Source organism: Pseudorca crassidens, chromosome 12, assembly GCF_039906515.1.
Source record: "Pseudorca crassidens isolate mPseCra1 chromosome 12, mPseCra1.hap1, whole genome shotgun sequence".
Lineage (NCBI taxonomy): Eukaryota > Metazoa > Chordata > Mammalia > Artiodactyla > Delphinidae > Pseudorca > Pseudorca crassidens.
Window position 1 is genome coordinate 78,596,848 of NC_090307.1, and position 26,100 is coordinate 78,622,947.

Below are 26,100 nucleotides of genomic sequence, written 5' to 3' on the forward strand. Positions count from 1 at the left end.
TTTTCCTGGTTTACAAGAGAAATTGCAGATTCCCCTGATTTATTGCTCACAATAGCTTCGTGAGGCAGATGCTGTTATTAGTCCCATGTTACAAGAGTGAAAACTAGGACTCAGAGGAGTGAAGTGACTAGCCCGAAGTCACACAGCTAGGAAGAGGTAAAACTCGAATTTGAATCCTGATAGACTGAATCCCTATCATGGAAGGGAGAATACTCTTTATCTCCAAGAATTAAAGAAGAGGCAGTGATGTGTCATTATAAGCTGGGAAACATTTGGACACCCCGAATGGCTTTATAGAAGTCAGGGTGGGATTTGATCCTTTCATCCATTCATTTAACATGTATTTATTGAGTGTGAGGGTGTGCCAGTATGCAGGTGCAGGGTGCAGGGTCGTGAGTCCGCACAGACACACACACACACACACACACACACACACACACCCTCTCTACCCTTAGAGAGTATGAAGTCTGGAGGGGAAAACAGATGAGAGACCACGCTGATTACCACCAACAGAGCTTTCTCCTATACTTCCATTTTACTCAAAAACAGAGGCCCAAACTGGCCTCTTTCTGGGCAAATCCAAGATATTTGGGAGCTTACAGAATAATTTTTTTAATAAAAAATTTTTGACAACAGTAAATGTCACAGAATTTCACACTTAAACAATCACCCACGTTTTTTATTTCTCTTGAAAAAAGTTAGGTGGGTGTGCTAATATCCGGCCCACCTTCTCCCATGGCAGGGATTGGTTGAAGGAAGTAGCAATCCCCCTCTTTAAATGAGAATTACACTCTAGAGCTTAGCAGAAGCCCCATCTGGGCCACAGGAATCATTCTGTCACCTTCCTGGTACCTAAAGGAATTTGAGTTTACAATTCCTGTTTACATGTAGCTTCTTCCTTAAGTTTTCTTATGGACTCTTTCTTTTTTTTTTTCTAGGTTTTAAATATATTTATTTACTGAGTTTTCTATTTATCCCTAACCTGTTGAATTCTAGGTATTTCTTTTTGTTTTAAATAGCTCTGCTTATGCTGCAACTGTCTTATATGATGCCCAAGGCAGACATTGCTAATCAATCATGACTCTTCTGCCCATTGAGCCTAAAGAGCCTCCATTGCTCATTGCTTTCCCCACACAGCTCCAGACAGCCACTACTAATCAATCAGGAATGACATATACCATGAAACCCATTTGTTTTACTCAGTATCTACTGAAACTCCTTAAAGGCTGAGATGTATATCTTGTTCTTCTTTACTTATCCCCTGTCCCTCGAGACAGGTCTAATGCTGAGACTTTCCCAGTGCAGTGGGGGAATAAACTGTTCCATGATAGGCCATGTCTGAGCCCATCTGTCTGCCCACAGGGGTCTACTTACTGGGCTTCTGGAAAAGGGGCCAAGTCTTCTGAAGGGAGGAGAAGAGAAAGAAGAAAACAACTCCAGTTAATTGTCCCTTTCCCCTTTTTTTTCTCTTTCCCTCTTGCAAAAAGGAGAAAAGAACAATACGAGCCAGCCAAAAGCTCATTAATGCACTTGACCTTCTGAAAGAAAATTAATTCCAACTTCACACCTCCCGGCTGTGTTGTTGCCGTCCTTAGGAGATGACACGGCTGGAGGGCACCAAGAGTCTGCCACCTCCCTACGCTGGGCTGAGTTAGTAGGAGCTGGCAGGAAGCACGCGGAGGCGCCGGCCCTGTCAGCTTTTCACTGTGAATTAAGCTCCCTTCTGCTGGCTCTGGAAATTGTTATCACTATCGAGCTGCCCTGATGATTCTTACCAGGCTCCCTGACTGTGAAGGCCCTCAGAGGAGTGGCCTTGAGGGTCTTATGTTGGAGGGATGGCAGAGTGTGTGTGTATGTGTGTGTGTGTGTGTGTGTGTGTGTGTGAGAGAGAGAGAGAGAGAGAATGTGGGCGTCGAGTGGGTGTGTGTATGTGTGGGTGTATGTACGTGCATATAGGTGTACAAATACACTCACGTGGGGACCGAAAAGGGTGTGCTTGGGTATCTGTGTCTGTACATTCGGGTGGATATAAATGTCATCCTTGCGTTTGTGGGTATGTGCGCTTTGCCAAGTGCATACATGCCTATACATAAGGGGACACAGGTGCATGCATGTGTAGAATGTGTGTGGTCACATATATGTATGTGAACAGTGCATGGAGAGCGTGTATGCAAGTCTAAGTGTGTAATTGTGAACATGTGTGCACATGTGCACGTGTAACACTGTGTATGTTTCTATGTGGACATGTCCACATTCACGCGTACGTGAGATTGTTTTCAGTGCTACATGATCCCACACAAGTCTCAAGGCATGTTTGAGCAAATCATAGACAACAAACTCCCTCCTCCTTTCTTAATAATGCTGATATTTGATATTGAAAAAAGTTAAGGTAATTATTGTGACAAAGGCCAGAACTTTTTCGACTTCTAGACTCTTAGTTATTTTGATTTTAAATGATTATATAGAAGTTTATGAGAGTTGGAAGGAACATGATCTTTTCATTGTTTGGAGCCTAATCTGGCCCCGCTGTACACGTGGGCCATGATACATTATGCACAGAAGTGTGTGTGTGTGTGTGTGTGTGTGTGTGTGGTGCACACCCATATTTGCATGGGTATTCATATGAACAGTAATTGCCTGTGTAGGTAGTTCTCCATGCACATTGGTGAAGTTTCAGTTTAATTTGAAAATACGTGCAGAGTTCATCTGTATCAGGTAGCGTTTTAGGAGCTGGGGAGAGAGGGGAGAGAGAGAGAGAGGCAGGTAAAATCCCGTTTCTGTCCTCGAGAAGTTTCCTCTTATTGGCCAAATATTTACCAGTAGATCCTCATGGCTCTATGTGGAGCTGGATTCTGAGGACATGTCCAGGCTCATCAAGAAGCCATTTTTGGGCTTCCCTGGTGGCACAGTGGTTACGAATCCGCCTGCCAATGCAGGGAACAAGGGTTCGAGCCCTGGTCCGGGAAGATACCACATGCCACAGAGCAGCTAAGCCTGAGCTCCACAACTACTGAGCCCGCGCTCTAGAGCCGCAAGCCACAACTACTGAAGCCCGCGTGCCTAGAGTCTGTGCTCTGCAACAAGAGAAGCCACCACAATGAGAGGCCCATGCACCGCAACGAAGAGTAGCCCCCGCTCGCCACAACTAGAGAAAGCCCACGCACAGCAACAAAGACCCAACACAGCCAAAAATAAATAAATAAAATAAATAAATTTATTTAAAAAAAGAAGCCTTTATTGATTAGTGATGTCTGCCACGGACGTGGGATATGGGGTTTGTTACAAGTATGTCATTTATTTGCCAGAATCAGAATATCACACCCAAGATGGCTCGTTGTAATCCTGGGTTCAATGTCATCATTTTATAGCTGGATAAACCGTGGCAGAAAAGGAAAGGGAGTTGCTTAAGCAGGGCTGAGTTTAGAGCGAATGAAGTGAGGAGCTTAGGTTGCAAAATTTAAGGAAACACTCACTGTCAGATCTGTGCAAATGCCCCCTCACTTGCCTGACCCTGAGAGTGAGTGCCTCCTTAAATTGTGTGCCCTAGATGTCTCATTTGTGTCACCTTAATCCCAGCCCTGGCTCAGTGTCACATTTAAAAGGACCACCACACACTCTGTTTGGAGACAAAGTTCAGTGACTCTATTTACTAGCATTTGTCTGATTGAAAGTAATAGAAATAAAATGATACTTAAGAAAAACGGGAATGGGGTGTCTCAAAGAACCCAAGGGCAGGGGTTTAAGTGGGGTGCAGAAAGGTCTAGAACTTCGACCCTGGAGAGAATTCTATCTCTGTTTCTCACACTTGCTTCCATTATTCTTTCTGGGCTGAATAGCTTTCCCTGCTCCACCAGTTACCAATTCTGTCCATCTGGGAAATTTTCTTGGTTTTCTCGTCTATACAATATTATTCGTCACTTCCTTACCTCCTTACCTTATAGGGTTTGTAAGAAGTAAGGTACATAAACCATTCAAGTGGTTGACAGAGTAAGTGATATCAATCGTCATCACCACCACCATCGCCATCACCAGTGTCATTATCATCATCACCACCATCACCACTGTCATCATCATCGTCGTTACCATCATTGCAATCATCATCATCGTCGTCATCACCATCATCATCTAAGTTCCATGGAAAGGCACTCTGAGTTGCCCAGATTGGGCTAATTCTGATCTAGTTAATTACAGCCACATTAAGTGTCGACCTTCTGGGATCCAATCCCTGTCGTTTGGTGACGATTGGTGGTTAAGGGTGTGAGCGAGGCAGACACTCCCAAAGTTCTGGGGTATTCTCTGGTTTGGTTTTGTTGGAACCTCGCTGAGGGCAGTGGAGGGTTCTCTTCTGCTCCATTTGCATCTGTTGTTCAACCCACCCCCTCACCTGTTGAAGACCCCAACAGTGGTTCAATCTGCTCTATAACCATGCCTGCCTAGCCCCAGGTTTTGAGGTTTGAGCCCACTAACTGAGGGCTGCAATTAGTACAACTGGTTCTGATCTAGGGGATGCCACTGAGCCCATTGGATCCAGGATAGGTAGGATTTTGTGATGCAGGGGTGGTAGTGGTGAAGGGACAGCAGGATCAGGGAAGGTCTGAAGCTTTGCGTATTGCTGAATCATGATGGTTGTGGGGAGAGGAGAAACCCCAAACCCCGATTAGAATGAGGACCCAGGAGGGGAAGATGGCAACAGAACGTGGAAGGGAATCTTTTCTTTTTAATTAATTTTTATTGGAGTATGGTTGCCTTACAATGTTGCTAGCCTCCACTGCACAACAAAATGCATCAGTCATACACGTACAGATATCCCTTTCCTTTTGGACTTGCGTCCCGTTTAGGTTACCACGGTGCATTCGGTAGAGTTCCCCCGCTGTACAGTATGTTCCCATCAGTTGTCCGTTTTATACATAGTATCAATAATGTGTATGTGTCAATCCCAGTCTCCCAATTCCTCCCACCCCACCCCTTTTCCCCTTGGTATCTATACCTTTGTTCTCTACGTCTGTGTCAGTACAGTGGCTCTGCCTGATGGCGAAGAAGAAGGAGAAAAAGATGGCGGAAGAGGAGGGGAAGGGGGAGGGGGAGGAAAAGGAAGAAGAGAAAGAGGAGGACAGCAGTGAACAAAAGAAGCAGTAGCGGGCTTCCCTGGTGGCGCAGTGGTTGAGAGTCCGCCTGCCGATGCAGGGGACGCGGGTTCGTGCCCCGGTCCGGGAAGATCCCACATGCCGTGGACCGGCTGGACCCGTGAGCCATGGCCGCTGAGCCTGCGCGTCCGGAGCCTGTGCTCTGCAAGGGAGAGGCCACAACAGTGGGAGGCCCGCGGACAGAAAAAAAAAAAAAAGAAGCAGTAGCAGTAGCTGATGAGAAAAATAGATGAAGCTGCTGCTGTTGATACATGGAAGAAACTGATGACGATGAAGATGTTCCTGAGCCCACCCAGCTTCAGGGAAGCCAAGTTCTAGTTAACACAGACTTCTGGAAATGGCCTCCTTCTCCCTCCTTATGCTCGAATCTATAACGCACACCTGCCCTCTGACCCATCCCCCAGCTCCCCCTCCCCTAAGAAGAAAAGAAAGGAGCCTGGGGCCCCCAACAATTCCAGAGTTCTGGTTCAAAGGAGGGTGCTCGGGCTTGGAGAGCTCTGCCCTGCGGTGGAAAGGGGGCTGTAAGGGTAGCTGGTAAAACATTTACCTGTGTGGCTGGATGGAGGAAATTGCTGATCCCGTATCACCAACCCCTGGAGGTGGGGATGAGGCCCCCATGACACAGGCTTGTCCAGGTGTGGAAAATATGGTAGTGCCTTTGCTTCCGATGCCCATATGAATAGATCTCACTTCTTCTTTTATCCAAGAAAGCCGTGGAGATGGTAACTAAACTAACTTCCATGTCTTGAGGGATCACAGTTTACTGGGGGCTGTGTTCAGCTTTGACATATTTTTCAATCCTCACACGGGCACTATGAGAAAGTTGTGATTAAATTGAAGCTTCTGAAATCACTGACATTCAAATATTGCTAAAGTAGGAAATTGGCATTTTCATACGATTCAACCTATTATTATTATTATTGTTTTTGTTGTTATTGGAATCGCAGAGAGGTGAAATAACTTACCCAAAATTACCCAGCTCCAGCGTTAGGATAAGCTCCTTGCCATGATCGGGAAGCTCACGTGTTCTGGATGCGATTATCTCCGGGGTCCCCATTCATAGCTGCTTCCCTCCCTCCCCTTCTCCAAGCCTCAGTTTCCACACGTGTAACTGAGGATATGACAAAGAAACGGCCATCTGTTAAGCATTAATATGTTCCGGCTCTGTACTGAGCACTCTACCCCCGTCACCTGATTTCCTGCTCCCAGCCCGGCTCTGATACAGGAATTACTCAGAGCTGATGCATGCATGGGTCTGAGCTCTGTGTCTGCACCTAGTAGAAGCCCAGCTAATGTTGTCCTTATTCTTGTGACCCCTCTTTCAGGAGCCACAGCATCAGAACAGGAGGGCAGAGTACGCTCTGCGACCAGGAATTAAACCACCTTCCTCCTGGCCCAGCGAACACATGCAAGGCGAGCAGCGGTCCCTCCCGTGGCTCGTTCCTAGGAAATCAGAGGCAGACAGGAATACGAGTCTTCCAAATGTCTTATCAGGAAGCATCAGCACGTCTCCCTTGCAGATGTGGATGACCCTTCATGGTGGGTGAGTCTGATGAGATGTTATGCTGGATCCTTTTCCTACAGCACCTGTCGGGGGATGAAAGGAGGGGACGGAAGGAAGCGAACGCTTGTCATGTGCACATTTGCGTTATGCGGATCACTTTGTTCTATCGTTGGTTCTTTGGTCAAACCATTCATTTGCTAACCACGCATGAGCAGGGACTGTTCTAGGTGCATCTAGTAGCTTCTGATCTCACCGCTTGCACATTTGTGTGTCGTTGAACTCTTTGAAGCCTGCAGCCTGAGACAGTCCCCCTGGCAGCCACTCCACCGGCAGCTGGTCCAGCTCCCTGGGTGCTGTAGGTGCATAGACACTGATGGCTGAATTAGATTGTGTCACGCTAAGGAGAATGGTATTGACCTCTGTGAGTTCATGTCCAGGCTCATCGAAGGCACATTGAAATACTCAGAACTATTTGTCAGATGGAAGTGAATGGGAGCATAGACGTTCACATTTCTTCCCAAGTCTGGCTGGGGTTTGGGGAGAGGAGAGGTAGGGACTGTTTTTATTTGCTGTCGCTTTGGTTTGATTTTCACCGTATCGACTTCCCTGGAAAGGAAGGGGCCCCTCAGGTGAATGGCGAGGAACCCCAGATCAGGCCTGGCTTATATTCTCATAACTTTCTCATATTACCAGCTCTGGATACCACCCCACAGTGGTATCCAGAGTTCGCCGCCTCATGGTGTAAACGTCTCCCAAGAATCCTGGTGGACCCTGTGACCATCCTAAATCCCCCCAGAAAAAATCCCCCAAAAGCATAACAACCAGGCGTTCCCTAAAGTGAGTGACCCCCAAGCACACAAAACGTGCGCAAAAGGCAAAAAGTAATAGCTAGCCTTCATTCCGCCTGGGACCTGCGATGCAATGCCATAAAGCATTTGGTTTAAGATATTAAATGCCATCGGTGATGAGAACATCGGGTAAGATTTGCTTCGCGATGTCTTTCTTCTCAAACTGTCATCAAAAGTGATTTATAGGTGAGAACCGAGTCTAAGAAACAACACGATTAGAATTGAGGGTTGGGGAGATCGGGTTTCCCGGGCAGTCCTGCCATGCCGTTCCGAGTCCCAGAGATGAAAAGCCTGTGTCAAAGTCAAGTGCGTGTATGCAGAAGGAACACGTGTTCCCTGCTGAGGTGAAAACAATGAAGCCTTGTGGGACATTGTAAACTGCCGGTTTCAAAAGGAGGATTCCAGAGGGCCAGGCTGGAGGACACGCCTTCTGCAGAAGCCCACGGCAGTGAGGTTTTACCCAAGGCCAGACTGGCCGCTTTCCAAACTGCTCTTGAAATGTTGCTGTCAGAATTTTACATAATAAGGACATAAGGTCTCATCTATAGTTTATCTTTATTATGTGCCTGGCACTTGTCACAGCAACCCGAGGATTCACATATTATTGTTATCATTCCTATTGCACAGATGAAAAAACGGAGGCTCAGAGAAGTGAAGTGTCTTACTTATAGTTGCACAGCCGGAGTGAAAGGATTTGAACCCAGGCAGCCATGCTCCAGAGCCCACAGGCTTAACTCACTATGTACACAGTAACTTCTCACTTAAAGTGAATCCAAATACCCCTTTTGCTTCACTTTGTCCGTATCTCTCTCTCCCCAAAAGTTGCCATTAACTAAGCCCCAGCTATGGGCCATTCTCCTGGGTGCATGCTATATGTTATGCCTGGTCCTCGTCATAACTCTGCCAAATTGGAGGTGTACTTTACTGTATTCAACAGAAAACTGAGACATAAAGTCACACAGCAACTACGTAGCTAAGCAGGGAATAAAATCAAGTCAGCCTAATTCCAAAGAAAACCTGCTTGCCATGAGGCCACGTTGTGTAAAACAGCTCACAAGCATTGTTTTGGGGTCTGAGAGTAAGCATGCTTCTTACAGATCAGAGTCTCCTGGAAATCACGGAAGGGTTTAGAAGTTAGGGTGGGTTGGGGGGTACTCTGGAGTCTGACTACTTTGGGGTCTGGATTGCTTCTGCCTGTTGGACCAAGAAGGTTGAGCTGCTCTGGAGAAGCTGGTTGTCAGAGGACAGCATCCACTATTTTATAATTATTGTTGTTATTGTTGTTGTTGCTATGGTATGTTAGAGCAGTTTTCCCTTATAGAAGTCTCCATAAGTGTTTGCTGGAGGAGCTGAATTAATAGAGATGAAGGAAATGTTTGAAACAAGGAAAGAGAAAAAGAATTCATCCAAAATTGCAAATCAAAGAAATGGCCAGAGACTTGTTTTGTGTCATCTGTATGCTGTTTGTATCAGTCACAATAAGTTTGATTCTACTGCAGTAACAAACAGCCCCCACGTTTTAGGAGCGTAAATAACAAACATTTATTTTTTGCTCTTCCAACATGTTCATTGTGTTTCTGCCGGTGGGATCAGTGAGGTTCCTTTGCTCGTTTGTTACTACAATAACTTAAGAACTGAGGCAGAGTGCTTATCTCTTCATGTGCTTCCATTGTAACTGAGGCAATGAGAAGAATCTGGGGGAATACTGCATTGGCTTTTATAGTTTCTACCTGGAAGTGATGTGTGTCACCTCTGCTGACACATTAGCCAAAATGAGTCACATGGCCACCCCCAGCTTCAAGGGGACAAGGCAAGTGCATGTCCATCTTGTTCCCGGGCAGCGGCAGCTCCAGAAATATTTGGTAAATAGCACCAGTGAAAACCACAACGTACGCATAGTTTTTAATTATTTGCAAATACCTTGGAACTAACTATTTTATATGAATTTAGAGATCTAAGTTCTCTGCACAGAATTGGAAGATCTGGCAGCACTGACCCACTGGAGGCAAGCAGCGGTGGCCCTTTAGAAGAGGCGCACACTTTCCACTTTGCTGCTGGCCCCATCTGGCCCCCTTCACTCATTTTGGTTAGGTGCCTGGCTCCTGGGAGCATTTGGTGTGCAGACGTCTGGTTTGGAAGGATGAAAGTAGCCGCTCCAAGCTCACTCTGGCATTTTGTTTCCATCACCAGATGCGTTTGTAATCTACTCCCATCCCAGAGATGAATAATGCTAATACCCTAGAAGTGCCTTGTGCAGCCCAGGGATCAGACCCGCTGGCTGTAGCGCTCAGGCTTGTTGGCAACAGTGGGATTGCATAAACCCATGAAGGGAGTATTTAAGGGATTCATGAAGTTGGGGGAGGGAGTGTGAGTCTGCAGGAGGAATTGCAGAGCCCATGCCCTGGTGAGGGGATGCCCAGGCTAGTGGGAGCTAAGGCAGGCAGCTGGTTCTCCTGGTAATGTCCTGTTTCATTTAAGCTGCCACTGCCCATACAACTCCTCTGGGTTCCCAGCATCCCCATAGGAAAGAGGAGTGGGAACCTTCCTGTGCAACCAGCAGCTTGGGTTGAGACAACGTTCTGTTCTCAGTTGTGACCTAAACCCAGTAGGGCGTAGAAGGACTACAGTGGGAAGGTGTAAGGTTGCACTCAACAAAAGACAGTGTATCAGTCTGGGGAGGTTAGATTATGTTGCAGTAACAAACAATCCCAGAATCTCAGTGACTGAAAAGAACTAGAGATTGTTCTCATTCACTATTTTCACTCACTCGACACGTGGATCTCGAATCAACAGGACCCCAGCAATCTTGACTCTGCTTACAGTAGCCACTCACAGTCGGATAATGGCTTAGCCACCATCTTCACAATTGTCCGTCTCCATCCTAGAGTGAGAGAGCTCTGGAGGGTGCCACGTCAATGGTCAAATCTCCTGCCCAAAAGTGACATGTGTCTCCCACCCTCCATATGCCCCACTCAAGAATGGGGGGAGGGACAGGAAATGCACAGAAACAGAAATACTTGGTGAGCAAACTTGTGAATGACCTCTGTGTTGGGAGAGGAGACTATTGCTTGTATAAACACTATCAATAAAAAGACGTTATTAGACAAGGGCATCATTATTAGCAACAATTCAATGCATCCGTCTTCAAGGCCACCTAGCCTCTGTACTTGCTGTTCCCTTTGCCTAGGACACCATTCCTTCTGCTCTTCAACGTGCTTCTTGTCATCATTCAGGTTAACTGCCGTCACCTTGTGGAGGGCTTCCCTGACTACTCTATCTAAATTGACCCCTCTTTGCCCCTTCCCCATTCTATTGTGCATCGAGTTTGAAAATTTTTCTTCCTAGCCCTCATCACTCTCTGGGCTGATGTTTCAAAAAAAAATGTATGTGTTTGTATTTATTTATTGTCTTCGTTCGTTCTCCCACACTAGAATGCAAACACCATCGGAGCAGGCACTGTTGACCTTCACAGCTATATCCCCAGCACCTTGGGCAATGACTAGCACATAGTAGGTGCTCGATAAAACTCTGTGAAATACATTTGAAATAAATACATGCCCCCTAAATATGCATGGATGAACCTATCAGTGACTACAACTAGTACAACGCGTACTTTGCTACTCTCCCCATCCACCTTGCCAGGCGGGCATTAGGATCAGTCCCATTCTGCAGAGGAGAAGACTGAAACTCAAAGAAGTAAAATGACTTATGTGAAGCCAGAACTAGAACATGGCAGAGTCCATATTTAAACCGGGGCTTGCCAAAGCTTATGCCATTTCTACTGGGCTCTGTTGGGCCTCAAAACGCAGCTATTTATGAAGCCTCCTGGGTGCCAGGCATGGGGCCAAGTGCTATGGGGAGGAGATAAGTTCTAATTCATGGTCTTTGCCTTCTTTACAACAAAATTCCACTTTACTAGTCTAGGGTTTCAGTGATTCTATTTATTTAATATTTGATTTACAGGTGGTAGTGGGTTGAATGGTGACCCTCCAAAAAGATACGTCCACATCCTAACCCTCAGAACCTGTGAGTGCGACTTTATTTGGGAAGAGGGTCTTTATGGATGTAATTAGGTTAAAGATCTAAAGGTGGAATCATCCTGGATCGCCCAGGTGGGCCCTAACCCCAAGGACAAGTGTCCTTATAAGAGACAGAAGAGAAGAAGACACAGACACAGAGGAAGATGAAGCAGAGATTAGAGTTACGTAGCCTTGAGCCAAGGAAGCCAGCAGCCACCAGGAGCTGGAGGACGCCAGCAAGCGTTCTCCTCTAGAACCTCTGGAGGGAATGCAGCCCAGCTGACACCTTGATTTTGGACTTCTGGCCTCCAGGCGATGAGCGAATACATTTCTATTGTTTTAAGCCACGAATTTGTGGTAATTTGTTACAGCAGCTGCAGGAAACTAATACACGTTCATATCTCGGACGTGACAAAGTTGTATATTTTGGACATTGGATTGTATTCATTAGAAATATCAGAGCTCCGGTCCTTTGCGCACCTCCTTAGGTGCCCCTCACCCCATGGTCACTCATGTTCTGATGTCATGTGCCTCTACCCAGGGCCAGAACCCCATGGTCAAGCAACCTCATAATGGACTTGGTACGTACTATGACAAAGCCCCTTGTAACCTTCCCCGACAGTTTGCACACACTCCTTCCCAAGTGTCTGTCCTCTGTTGGAAGTGTAGCGCTGGACCCACAGTATAAGATGCAAGCAAAGTGCCAGGAACTTGGTAAATGATAACTGCTTCGAATCCCAGCTCTGCCACTCAGAGTCTTGGTTTCCTCGTCTGCAAAATGGGCTCAATCTTAACTTCACAGGGTTGAGATGAGTCTTAGATGGGCAAGTATATTTAAACCTCTAAGCAGAGTGCTGGCATTCAGTGCATGCTAGCAATTATTGCTATTACGGGACCAACTTGAGAAATATAATTATTGGAAAGCTACATTAACTCATCCAGCTCAGTTTAATAAACTCTGCTAAGATGCTGTGGGGATGCATAGCAAGGTAGGATACTGCATGTGCTGTGGAAGAAATGGCTGAGATGTTCATCATAAGATGTAATTATACTGGGTTAAACGGTTCTGCTTAAAAAAGGGCAAGAGCCTTGCCAAAGTACCCAGATGGCCTGTTTGGGGGTAAAATCTGGGTTAGAGTCCAGTTTAGTAAAAAGGAAAAGGCCACATCCTCGACTAAACCCCATAAGAAGCATATAGAGAGTAAAAGTACTTCCATATTTCTGTTCACCAAACCAGATGGCAAGAAATGTAAAATCAAACCTATTAGGAGAAGACAGAAGACACACATTTAAATGACTGTTTTCGTCTACGTGCAGCATGACATTGATAAAAATGCGAACTATAGTCATTAAAAGGAGGACTTTTCATCAAGAGATGTCTTTGGTTACACGGTTCAACATTCTTCTTTTGGTCCAACACTAGAAGAAAGTCCATGTGACATGTTAGTGTCTTGATCAGTCTTTGAAAATTAATGGCCGAATCAAAGGCTGTCAAAAGGCCCTCTTCTCCTCTTAGCCTTTTAAAGAAATATATTAATTTGCACATCACGTTGTTTCCCGGCATTCCAGCTGCCATCTACTATTCTCCCGCAGAAAATGAATTCTCCAGAATGCCCACAAGTGTGAGCGTCACTGTCATTTCTCGTTGGGTTTTGTTTGTTTCAGGCATTACATGTCCAGGCTGTGTAATATGGATTCAGTGCCTTCTCATTAATAAACCCAGCGTGTAGCATGTGGCAGCTTCAATTCTCGGCATCCTCGGCGCTATTCAAAGATGCTTTCCACTCTTCGGATTGGTTCACATCGACCCTCCAACCTCATTAACCTGAATCCTGTCTCTCTTCTCCCCAGGGGGAGGAGAAGCATGCCAGCCCTTCACCTTCCCCATTCCTCTTCCTCTCCACAGTCTGGGACAAACTCTCTCTGGAGAAATCCTCTTGTGTTGGGCATTGCAATCGCAATCACCGGTTTCCTCGAGCAGAATTCTGCCTGAGATGATGGGGGTATGTTTTTGATTTGAAATGAGTCCACATCTGGGACTCACTTAACTTGATTTGGGAAGTCCTGTGTTTCTGATCCAAAAAAACAAAACAAAATTTTTTGTGAAAATAAGCCTGATTTTTTTTTCCCCCTTTCGGTGTGGATTGATTTGTCTTCCATTAGATTTAGCTTAGAAGGAAGAAAAGAAGAGAGGAAGAGACAGAGAGAACAATGAACGCTGCATCCACTTGGCTTCAGGACCGCCTTCCCTTGCTAGCTGATGAGGCCTTAACGTCTGCGAACTGATTGAATTATCCACTTCCATTGAAAGGGAGAAGGCAAGGATGGAGTCCTCTTCCTGATTGCTGTCCCTTTGGGTTTCCTGCCCAGAAAAAAATGGTGCAGGATGAAGGGAAGGCTATTAGAAACCACAAAGAAGCAAAATCAACTTGTGTATTGGCTGGCCTGAATTACCAGGGTATATACTCGGAACTTTATTCCATAGTAACTGCACAGCCCTGGAGGATATCTGGATATAGAGAATATGCAATGAGCGCCACCCCAACTCATCTATTTACTAGGATATATAGACGATTCACCCAGTATGAGAAAATCCAAGTGTAAGAATCAGATGTATATGGGGGATGTGGATGACATACAGAGATGATGATTTACGTTATAAAAAATGCATTTTCCCCACAGGAATACACTATAATTTTAAAAAATTAGTTAAACCCTCTACTTAAATTTTTATCTAATTTGCAAAGAATGAGTGCTACGTATTTTTTTCACTATAGTTTTTTAATAGCTAAACCCTCTACTTAAATTTTCATTTAAATTTCCAAAAATGAGTGATACATGTTCCTTTAATGTCGCTTTTAAGAGCTAAACCCTCTACTTAAAACTTTAATCTAACTTTCCAAAAACAATGCATAGTTTTAAAAGAAAGTTGCCTAAAGTGGAGATGTATCTGTGACCTCAGTAATTGAGTCTAACTTTTGATTTAAAAAATATAACGTGGAAATATCACGTGTGAGAAAAAGAACACACGTGCGCGCATGTACGTACACACACACACACTCTCTCACACACACACACACTTTTGGGTATAACCTGCCTGACCTGTGCTTGTCAAAATCCCCCACGCTCCAACAAATCATAAATAACTTTGAGTATGAAATTTATGTATTACTATAGCACACAATAATTATTTACATTTTTATTATGATTGTATAAGCAGGGTGGAGATGGGAAGTCTGGAAATATTACAGTACAAGCTCTGGTATTCAAATCACTGTTCTACCAGTGACTACCTCTGTGATCTTGAAAAAGTTAATCAATCTCATATGTGATAATAACATCCACTTTATGGGGCCTTTCCGAGGGTTAAATGAGCTAAGATACTTAACACAGCAACCGCTGCTTGATTCATTTTTAGAAATGATTATTTCAAAATCAGAATTATGATTAAATATGATGAAATAAAATAATGTATGTAAGCATTCAGTAGAATTCCTGGAACTCAATAAACATTAAAAAATTTTTAAGGATCTAGCCAAAGAAATAATCAACCCAGACATTGAATACATTAATGGAAAACAAGGGTTACATCAGCTGAAACAAGCCTGTAATTAGGACAGGAAATAGCAGAGTTTAAGCTCCTTCACCAAGAGAACTGAATTTGACTTTTGCGGCACAACCAAAATTTCAAACTGAGTTAGATCAGCTTTGGAAAGAAAATCAACCAGTCACCATGCCATGAGGACCCTTCAAATGCTCTGAACAGTGCTTTTAGCTAACATTTGTTAAATGCTTAATGTACATCAGGCTGTGGTTCTAAGCTCTTGACGTGTATTAACTCAGCTAAGGCTCACAAGGGCCCTTTGAGGCTGGTACTGTTATTAGCCCATTTTACGGATGAGGACGCCCAGAAGCACAAAGTTCAGCTACTTGTCTGAGACCAGGCTTAGCAGCAGAGCTAGAACGGACAGGAGCCTGCGTTTAACCAGGACCTTTACTTCCTCTCCTGTATCTTCTCTATGATAGATTCCAGCCAAAGAAAGCCCTCTTTCTAAAGATAAAAGACGCAAATACCATAAGCTGGCATTCTAGGAAACTAAAGAGTGGAAAAGGAGAAGAGAACTTAGCCTGGGAAGCCATTGTGTAAAAGTTGGTTGGAAGCACCTTGATAAGCAGCAGACCTGTCAGTGTGGCCAATAGGAATGCTCCATACTGAACGGTGGCCTAAAAAATGTCCAATAGGAGTGCTGCATACTAAATGGACCAAATCAAACCAATCCAATGATCTCTTGTAGAACTTTATTTGGAAATCCTCAGTGCCTAAAAAGAGGGCTGCTTATTTGAGCTCAAATCTCTGTTGCTAACGGTGTTGAGTTACTGTTTTTTTACAGGTAATAGTTCTCTAATGTATTGAACAAATATTTACGGGAGCACTGCTGTATGCCAGGCGTGGGCCAGGCACTGGGGAGAGAATAGTGAGCCGGACTGTTCTGGTTGCTACCCTCATGGAGTTTGTAGTCTAGTGGGAGAAACAGAATTTGAAAACTTTTTCAACTATGTAATTAAATTTTTGACAAGTGCATTTGAAAGAGAAGTCCAGGTTACTATAAAAGTGTAAATATGTAGATATGATATTGGAAATATTTATCAACCAATATAGCCTACCAACAATTATGACTGATGTAGGGCTTAAATAACTCATACGCCTGTTCAAGGTAGGTCCCTTTTGGTTAGGACTAATCTGGGCAGCAGGGGACGCAGAGAGGTCTCTTGAGGAAGTGAGTTGATTTTTTTAAATTAAACCTTATATTTTGAGATAACTGAGAGTCATATATGGTTGTAAGAAATAAGACAGGAAAAGCCTGTGTTCACTTCACCTGGTTTCCCCCAGTGGTCCCATCTTGCAAAGCTATAGTACAGATCACCACCAGGTAGTTTAAATATTTTTTATAATAAATTTTAACCTGAGTTTTGAATAGGTTCTCCATGCTCATGAGACGGAAGTTAAAATTTACAAAAGGGGAGACGGGGAGTGGGGGAAAAGTGAGCCTTCTTTCTTCTGTGTCTTTCAGACACCCGCTTCTCTCTGGAGTCAGATATTGTTACAATGTCTTACATGTCCTTTCTCAAGTATTTGATAAATTAAAAACATTATAATCTTGCGTGTTATGATACACGTAACAAATACATACACATGTATGCACTTTTCCGCCGTACAGGTGACAGCATACTATATCCACAATTATGCGCCCTGCTTGTTTTGTTTAATATCGTGGAGAGCTCTTTCACTAAGAAGTGAACCTTCAAGGTGAGTGTGAGGAATCTGAAACGTGCTGTAAAGGCATTGCTGGCAAAGGGTACTCCCTGAGCCAAGGAAACAGGAAGGACACGGATGCTTTCAGAAAGAGGAAGGACACCACTGTGGGTGAAGGGAAGAGAAGGGGGAAGATGGTGGCCAGATGGAACTCTGGTTTTCAGACCTCTATCTGAAGGACTTTTTTTTCTTTGCGGTACGCGGGCCTCTTAATGTTGTGGCCTCTCCCGTTGCGGAGCACAGGCTCCGGACGCGCAGGCTCAGCGGCCGTGGCTCACGGGCGCAGCCGCTCCGCGGCATGTGGGATCTTCCCGGACCGGGGCACGAACCCGTGTCCCCTGCATCGGTAGGCGGACTCTCAACCACTGCGCCACCAGGGAAGCCCTATCTGAAGGACTTTGAAGTAACGTGTACATTCTCCATGTGGTCCGTATTCTGAGGCCCAAAGTCACCCTATGGCTGATGAAGACACTTCCCATCTCCTATGACAAACTTCCATCACTGTAGGTCATCTCCTCACTGCATGGACCTGCCTGACTTGCTGGTTTCCCTCAAATCCTACATTCTTTCTCCAGTCCCTCTTCGGAACTTTCCCCAGCCCCTGTGGGTCTTTTCAGACAGCCAAGGACAAGGCAAAAAAAGGAGTGGTGGCAGACAGCAAGTCTTGACATTTTTTTGCTCCAATTTGCAAGAGACAGCAAGATGGAAAAACGTGCCTCTGATTATGACCGCTCTGTGCTTCCTAAAAGCTTCTTTCAGAACTTTTAAGCCTCCTCAAGTTTCAAGTCCTCTCTTTTTCTTTCCCCTGTTCTTTTTCCCTCTATTTAAACTAATCTAAAAAAGCCATAAAAAGCCTCTGACACTATAAACTCCCCTGTAAACCTTGGTTTTATAGGTTTAATTGCCCCATTTTACAATGCTGCGTGCCTGGGTCCTGAAACACTTCAGTTTTGCAGGACAAGTTCAAATTCATGGCAAGAGTCTGGGCCACCCCGTGATGGGGTTTTGAACTCTGGGAGCCCACGAGGCACCTGATTCTGGCCCTGGCTGAACAGTTTCTTTGCAGGCAGCTCCAAGTTGCCCAAGTTACCCAAAAGGAGGCTTGTTCCTAAGTGAGAAAGTTGCCACATCCTTAGAGAATGCCAAGTCCTCTGAAGTCCCCTGAAGCCCAGACTTGTTTCTCGTTGGAGAGAACGCTTATAAAAGCACCATCAATAAAGAGAATATTTACTATAGCCATGCAAACAATCACTGTTTATCGAGTGCTAGGAACTGTGCAAATGTCTTTTATGGGGGTAATCCTCACTACAGCGCTGTGAGTTGGGACCACTATTCCCACATGTATTACAAGAGAAGACACCTAGGCTCAGAGATGGCGGTTACTTGCCTGAGCACACACAGCAGGTCTGGAACTACAATGAGAAGAGGGAGGCACTTATCTTAGACACAAAATTTATGGGACACCAAAAACCCCAGTAATCAAATAAGAGTTTAATGTGATCTGTAACAAAATGAAGCTGACCAACTATGTCCTGTAGGCTGCCCACCTGATTTTGTAAAGTTTTAGTGGAACCAGGGCCAGGATTAGGGTGAGTCAAGTGAGGCTGAGTTGTACACAAGCAGGGTTGGATCCCGTCTTTATTTAAACTTTTGAAATTTTCTTCATCGTGGTTACTCGGCATTCAGTTTGATTTTTGAAATGCTGCATTCAAATATTATTTATCTTGATGATGGTGTTTTCCGGCACCCCCTTAAATTTCATTTCTAAGGTGAGTGCCTCGCTCGCCTTACCCTAGTCCCGGCCCTGTGACACAGTGAGGAACACTGACCCCATGGTGGCAGTCTGTTCGTCCAGCTGACTTCCAAGGTGATTAGGTGTCATGGCCAGGAGGCCACAGTTTCTCCCAGGTGTACTCACTGCTGCTTTGTGCAGTGGCAGCAAGTTGGGGCAAGCCTTCCCTGCAGACTTCACCTGCTCAGGCCAGAGAGGGGCAGTCTCCGGTATCAGATTGCCTCAGGAACACCCAGTGGCCTCAAGCGCAATTACCTTGATGCTCCCTTGTGACACTGTGTGCTCAGCAATACCTTCAGTCTTGAAGGGGAAAGCGGGAAGGCCTTCAAGGCAAACTTTCTCATCTCATACACGGGCGAGGTCCACATTTCAGTTCTGTTTGCATTTTTCCCCTCTGTTATTAATTATGTTCCATGTAGGAGCCAGGAGCCCTGGATTTCAGTTCTAGAATGGCTGTTGATTTCTCCTGGCTTCATCTGTCAGCTTCCTTCCTCCAACCATGTGGGTCCTTCTGTGGCTCCTCACACATCGTGCCCCTGGATCTTTGCACAAGCCATTCCCTTGACCCCAAATGCCTCCACCCTGCCCCCATCACCTGGCTCCCTCTCCTTCACATTTCTGTTCATGCCTCTCCCCCTTAGGAAGGCCTTCCTGAAAGGCCCCTCACTGGACCCCAGACGGGACCCCCCTAGCCCCTGCAGCCTCTCCTTTGCTGCCCTGTGCACTCTGATATAAATAGACTTCATTATTTATAATGGCTGGTTTAATTTCTGCATTTCCTACCAGGCAGCCACTTCCAAGTGGCAGGTCCAGGGTCAGACTTGTCCACCTCCTCATTACCAATGCCCGTCATGGACCTGGAGCCCAGCAGGAACTCAATATATGTTTGTTAACTGAACAAGTGACTCTATGGCCTATGATACTCTCTCAATCTCCCTGACCTACAGGATCCCACAAGTAGAGTGAGCGCCGTTTCATTTCAAAGGGCCTCTGACATTCTACTGTGAGTCTGTGATACCATCTGGGGCCTAGTTAGGGAGGACACAGTACCTTGGAGTTTGTCCAAGGCCTGGGGCTCCCATGGCTCCTGTGAGATGAGGTGCATTCTTACTGACCACTGAGCCAGGGAAATGGAGACCGGTCTGGTCTTTTCATCTCAGCTAAGAGATCGGAATCTCCGACAATACCAGAGATTATCCACCCTCCTTGATTAGTCTGTCTGAGACTTGGGGGCCGAGGGAGCAGCTTGAATATTATGCAAATCCATGGAGGTTTCTCTAGGAGTCACTTTCCAACTCAGAGCCTCATTCTGCTTTGGGAGAGAGGATGATGTCATTATTAGGAATTAAAGGCGTCAAACGATAATCACTGACATCCATTAAGGGTTGGAAATAAACTAGGTTTACTTCACATTTAACAACATTTCAATATGGAGTCGCCCAGCCTGGGAAACTTCTGTGTAGGCTGAAGGCTCACAAAGATTATTAGCAGAGTGAGTTTGTGAGGAGTGGCGCGTGGTACTCTGACGACACCGGGTGAGAGGTTTTGATGATGGGCCTGGGTCCCCCACTGCTGTCTTCCTGCCCTGTCTGAATTTCAGCGGATAAGAACAAACATACACTTACTCCCAAACACTCTGGTTCTTGGTGTATGATGAGGAGGGCAGGTGACGACTGGGGGCCCAAGTCTCCCTCAGGTCTTCTTAGAGACTTTGGTTCGGACTTTGACCTTCTTCCGGCCTTCCACGTGGCGTCATTTGTGAAGTGCTTTGGAAGGTCGATGGGAGAAATTCTATAATAATTCTCTGTAAGTTCAACAAAGATGCTGATTCTTATTTCACCTTTAGAGATAAGGTATCATTCTAACCATACTACAGGACTTGTTCTCATGCCAGAACACTGACCTGGGGATGCCATTTTAATACCATTTGGGAGTCCCCCTTGCCTCCTCTACATGAGAAAGCCAACACGGCCCTCACGGCCCCCCGGTGGCTCAGTGGGTGCTGGAAGTAGGCAGCCTTGGGTTGAGTTCTGGTTGTGCTGCTTGCCCTGGGTTACTTCGGTGTCAGAGTCGGTTTCTTCAACTATCCACCGAGCGTGATGATGACAATTACACCTACAGCGCGATGTCTGCTGTGAGAGTCAGGGGAGATGCTCGATGTCAGGGCCTGGCCCCCAGTTCACGCTGATTCACACATATCGGCCATTATAATTGCTATTTTCCCCCGTCTGGTTCTGGTTCTCATTCTCTGCTACTATGTCCTTCCCTTCCCTTCCTGCCCCAGACACCCATACCCCACCCCATGTGCCTTTCTCCCCCGTGACTCCATTCCAAGTCCAAGAGCTGAAGTCTCCTCGGACGGTGCCTCTCTCCATCCCGTAAACCATTTCCTACTTCTCAAAGCCCAGTTCTGAGATTGCTGTGAGGAATAAGCAACATGACACTTGTTCAAGCACCTGGCGTGTATTAGGAGCTTATTAAATGGTTTGCTCAAACCGTTGACTGTGAATTAAATGCCTTAAAAAAAATCTGTAGCTATGAAAGGTTGCATTTCCTATGTCTTCCCACAGCAAAATCTCTATTTTGGAAATTCTGCAATTAAAGATTTGTTTCTTTGGCAGAAGCAAATACGGGATTAAAAGCAAATGCTGGTTTATGCTGGGTTACTAATGTTGCAAAGTGCGTTAAGCTGTATTTCGTCATTTGCACCCTTGTGTGAGTTAGTTTCTCCATTCCTACTTACAAGGAGCCGAGGCTCAACTTTTAAACTGTGGGATGTGGGGTAGGGGGAGATAGAGCAAGAGAGAATTGAAAAGTTGGTGAGATAAGAGGGAGAGAAATCAGGAGGCCATAAAAATGTGCTGAAAGAGGATGTAGGAAAGCCCCAAGGACAAACTTTTCCCATTTCACAGAATGGCTAAAACTTAACTCATTCCCCATCTCATACAGGCCCCCAAGACCAAGGGAGAAAATATGACCTACTTACTGTGATGAGCTCAGCCTGTCACACAGTGACTGTCATGTATATAATTGACACTCAACTCAATATTTGTTGAATGCAACATTCGGCCTATTCTGCCACTAACTTATGTTGGAGTTTTCCACTTTAAACTTCACGTCTTCTACTGTATGCTACCATTGTACCAGGCCTACCAAATCAGCTCTCCCTACCTATTGCATCTCAGGTCTAGAATCTCTTGGCTTGAAAGTGAACCATGCTTCTCAACATATGTTTTCTGCAATGTCTTCAAAAACTTCTGCTTGCCCTTGTAACTATCTTTCTGGTTCTACAAATAATTTCATGAGTCTGGGCTCCTTCGTTATTTGATATTTGATTCGACTTATTCCGCGAGTTTATGTTTACGGGGACTTTGCATCTCATTTTTCTCCTTTCAAGAGCAAGAATAGAGGGAGTGACGGGAGGCCCTGTTTAAACAATTTCTGTGAGAATTTTTTTTTCCACTGCTCAGATCTCAGGAGGGTCCATGTTCCCACTCACCAACCCCTTCCCTTTTTAGGGGGGTACTTTGTGTGAGTTCTTTTCCTGCAAAGCCCCGACCGGGCGAGGGATTGGCAGGATGAGGTAGAATTTGCGCCAGGCTGTGGGTGGAGAACCGAGTTGCTCCCACGTTGGGATTTGTTCATTCATTCAGTACACATTTATGAAGCATCCACTCCTGGCCGGGACCTGGACTGGGTTCTGGGTACAATGGGTGGGGGACTGGGCACAATCCCTGTCCTCCCAGAGCTCACTGTCTGTGGGGAAAGTCAGACAGTTAAACGAGCGACGACAGTACATCATGACGAATGGGCTGGCCCAGGATTGTAGAGATCACCTGATATACTGAGTGCCCACCGGGTGCCAGGAATCGTACGCAGTACTTTTGTATGTATGTCTGTACGCATTTTATGGGAGCGTAGTTGATTTACAGCACACAGTATGTTTTCCAGTCTCTCCGACTTAAGTGTTCTCATCTGTCAAATGGGGATACCCATAGGGCTTATTTCATAAAGCTCTTCTGAGGAGTGAAAGAGTTTTCACTGTAAAGCACTTAGAATAGTGCTCGGCACATTAACCCGCTAGCTCACCTAGTTTGTTCATGGCACGTCTCCATTTGACAGACGAAGAAACTGAGGCTCAGAGCACTGAAATGGTTGGCCTTGAGTCCTGAAAGCGTCTGAGAACACAGGAGCCATCTGGGAGATGGCCAAGACCCGCCTTTACATGATACAAGCCTGAGAGAATTCGTTGGGCTCACAAATTGGATCTTAGATCCTAAGATCTAATTTCCTCAGATCAGACTTGTGGAAAACTACTACAGAACACACTCTTCAGGAACTGTGGAAAAAGTCGAATCTAGTCCAAGGGGGAAAAAGTAACTATACACAAGCTAATTTCAACTCCAGCTATGGTTCCCCCCACGCCCTCCTCCCACCTTCTCCTTGAGCTCTCTTAACTCTGAAAAACCAGAAAAGCCATTTACTAAGAATAGATTTTCTTCTATGATTTCTGGATACAAGGTAGGTAGGAAATAGGGGAGAAATAAGTGATTCAGAGTCCCCAAACGCAATCATTTTTGGCCTGTGGTTTGGAGAGGATTTAACAGCTGTGAGTGAGACCTCAGACTCGGGCCAAACCTGAATCCTGCTTGCAGTTTGGCGAGACCACAAGTGCAATTTATCTGAAAACACGGGAAGAATCCTCTTCCTACTGCCAACTGGGACCCCAGCAATGGAAATGTTGAGAACTGGCCTGATCTTAGACTGCACTTCCAATCGTGCTTACCTTGCCACGAAAAGCGAACAAACAGGAAAATAAAAAGTCCGAGGCCTTCGATTCTCTGATGACCCTTTCAGCTCTCAAACCAAACAAAATAACGAAACGAAACAAACTCAATTCTCTTACAACATAAATGCTCTGATTCCAAATAATGAAATAGGGGGCGAAAATAAATAACCAGCTTCGGCGAGGGGCTGTTATTAGGCAAAATATTACATCCATATGGCAGAATATTGAGCTACCACTGAACTGATCTCAAAAAATGCTTCTGGTATAATGTTAAGTTTTAAATAAAAAATGACAGAAACTTGGGTGGGGTAAACCGCATAAAGAAAATAAATACAGATGGGGGAAAATGACCAGAAGGAATTATTCTAGAGCATTTGCCTCTGGGTGGGATGATTTCTTTATTTATCACCCATTTGATGAACTTTACTGCCCGGTTCTTCTCCTGGCAAAAATATTCTGGGAGTAAATCACTACAATCAGAGAATCATTCCAGTTCTTAGCAGTATATCAGTAATGACAGCTGACCTCTGGGAGTGGCCCAGGTAAGACAGAACTTCCCGTGATGGCTCCCCTTTTATCTTTACCGCAGAATGACATAACTCATGCAAATTAGCAAAATTGAGTTACGTTATCATAGTAGTAGTTCCCAAAGTACATTTTACAGCACATGAATTCTGGGAGATGTCCCCCCAGAAGAGCAATCCATTTGGGAATTTGTCAGTCCCTGGACTGCCTGCAGTTTCCCACTCTTGAAGGCTCACCAGGCACCGTGGTGATTAAAGGCTCTGAGAAATCCTACATTAAAGCTTATTTACTTTGTTGAGACCAAATTTTCACAGATTCTTTGATCACACATTCTTTTATTGCCTATAGTTCCTATGATCCTTTCGTGGGACTGGAGTTCCAGGGAATGACAATAGGAAATAAACCGTGTTAGACTGCAAAAATGACCACGGTCTTTCCCCTTTCCCAGTATCCATGCTTTTTGCAGTGTGACTGTAGCATTTCCCATCAAGCACTGGGGAGTACTTCCCTATCTTTGAATCTAGGCTGGCCTGGTGATTTGCTCTGAACAGTAAAGTATAACAGGAAGGACAAGGCAGCAATTTGGGGCCTAGGCTTCAAGAGGTCCTGCATGCCTTCATTTTCTCTTAGAATGGTACCACCACCATGACAGTGAGCCTGAGCTATCCTGCTGGAGGATAAAAGACCACTCGAAGGACTGGCAAGAAAGTCCCAACAGAGGCTCCCCTGGGTCAGCCATCACCCAGCCAACCCGGCAGCTGACTACAAACACGTTTGTGAATCCTGTAGAGATCGGGAGAACTACCCAGCTGGACTCAGCTCAAAAGCTGACGGGAATAATCATGAAGTAAATGAACACTGGTTTTGGTAGCCGCTAAGTTTGGGAGTAGCTCGTCATGCCGCAAAAGCTGACCTATACATATTCTATAATAGGGATCACCTTGTGTTAAGAAAATTATATTTTTCAAAAGTGAAGAATCTGCAACTTTTAGGACTTCGTCATTTGTAACAGATACTGATTCTGATACTACGCATGTGTGTGTCAACCAGTCTGGGATGGAGAATCTACTCTTAAAGACACATCCGTGGGGTCTGGGCCATATCTATGCTTTTTCCAGGAGAAAAAAAGTCCTGCTTCCTATGTACGCCTGCCCACAGGGCTCCCTTCATAATCCGCATCTCATTCAACAGGCTTCTGTTTTACATGCAGCTTCGTGAGTTCCTGCAAGCCAGTCCTCTGTCTCCTCAGACAGCAAATTCACTTTGTTTCATCCACAACTTCATGGAATGGAGAAAAGGAGCAAAAGAAGATAAAAGTGAGGATTTGCCAAGGGGCTGGTGCTCGGGGTGGGAAAGGAGGCTGTCCTGAGCTGTGGGAAGCCAGAGGGAACAAGGCGGAGGCGGCCAGTTGCAGAGAGATCTGGGAGGAGAGTATGTGAACAGGCAAAGAAACTCCCGAATGAACTGGTTATTGATGGAGTCAGCCTCGCACGCAGCTCTGCCATCTTGTCAAAAGGCTTTTATTTGTCCTTTTTTGTGAGAGTCCTGGGAAGCGATCATTAAAGGAACAGACCCGAGGCAGTCCGTGCTGATCTGGGCAGCATGTGCGCCTGTGCCTGCCCCTGCCTGGCCTCCCTCTGGCCCCCGCCCCCCTTTTACAAGGACCAACTGGGTTGCAAGGTTAAAGCCAGAGGGAACAAATTGGTGTTGCAGGGTTTTTTACGAAGTGCAAAGGATCAAAGTCATTAGCAAAGGGCGAGAGAGCAGGCCTGTTCGAGAGGGAATCCAGCTACCCAGCGCCTTCCACGAAGCATGGCTTGTCTTTCCCAGGTCTGCCGTGGAAGCCTCCACACGGCACAGAGGAATGACACATTGCAGCCCTGCGGGGTTTTGGAAGGGACTCCTTTGGAACCAGGCAGGAATTGAACCCAGTTCCAAGCCAGGAGAGTTTTGGGGGGATCTCCAGGTAGCCTGAAAGGAAGATGTGAGCCTTGAGTGAAAAGTTCATGAGGAGTCTGTCTGAGACATTTCATTGCTTCCTTCCTATTTCAGATGGAAACTCGCATGGCCAGAGCCAGATTGGCGATGTGAGCACTTCCAAAGCTTATCAACTGTGATGTGGCAGGGCGAGACTTATGGAGCAAGGGATTGTCCACAGAATTATT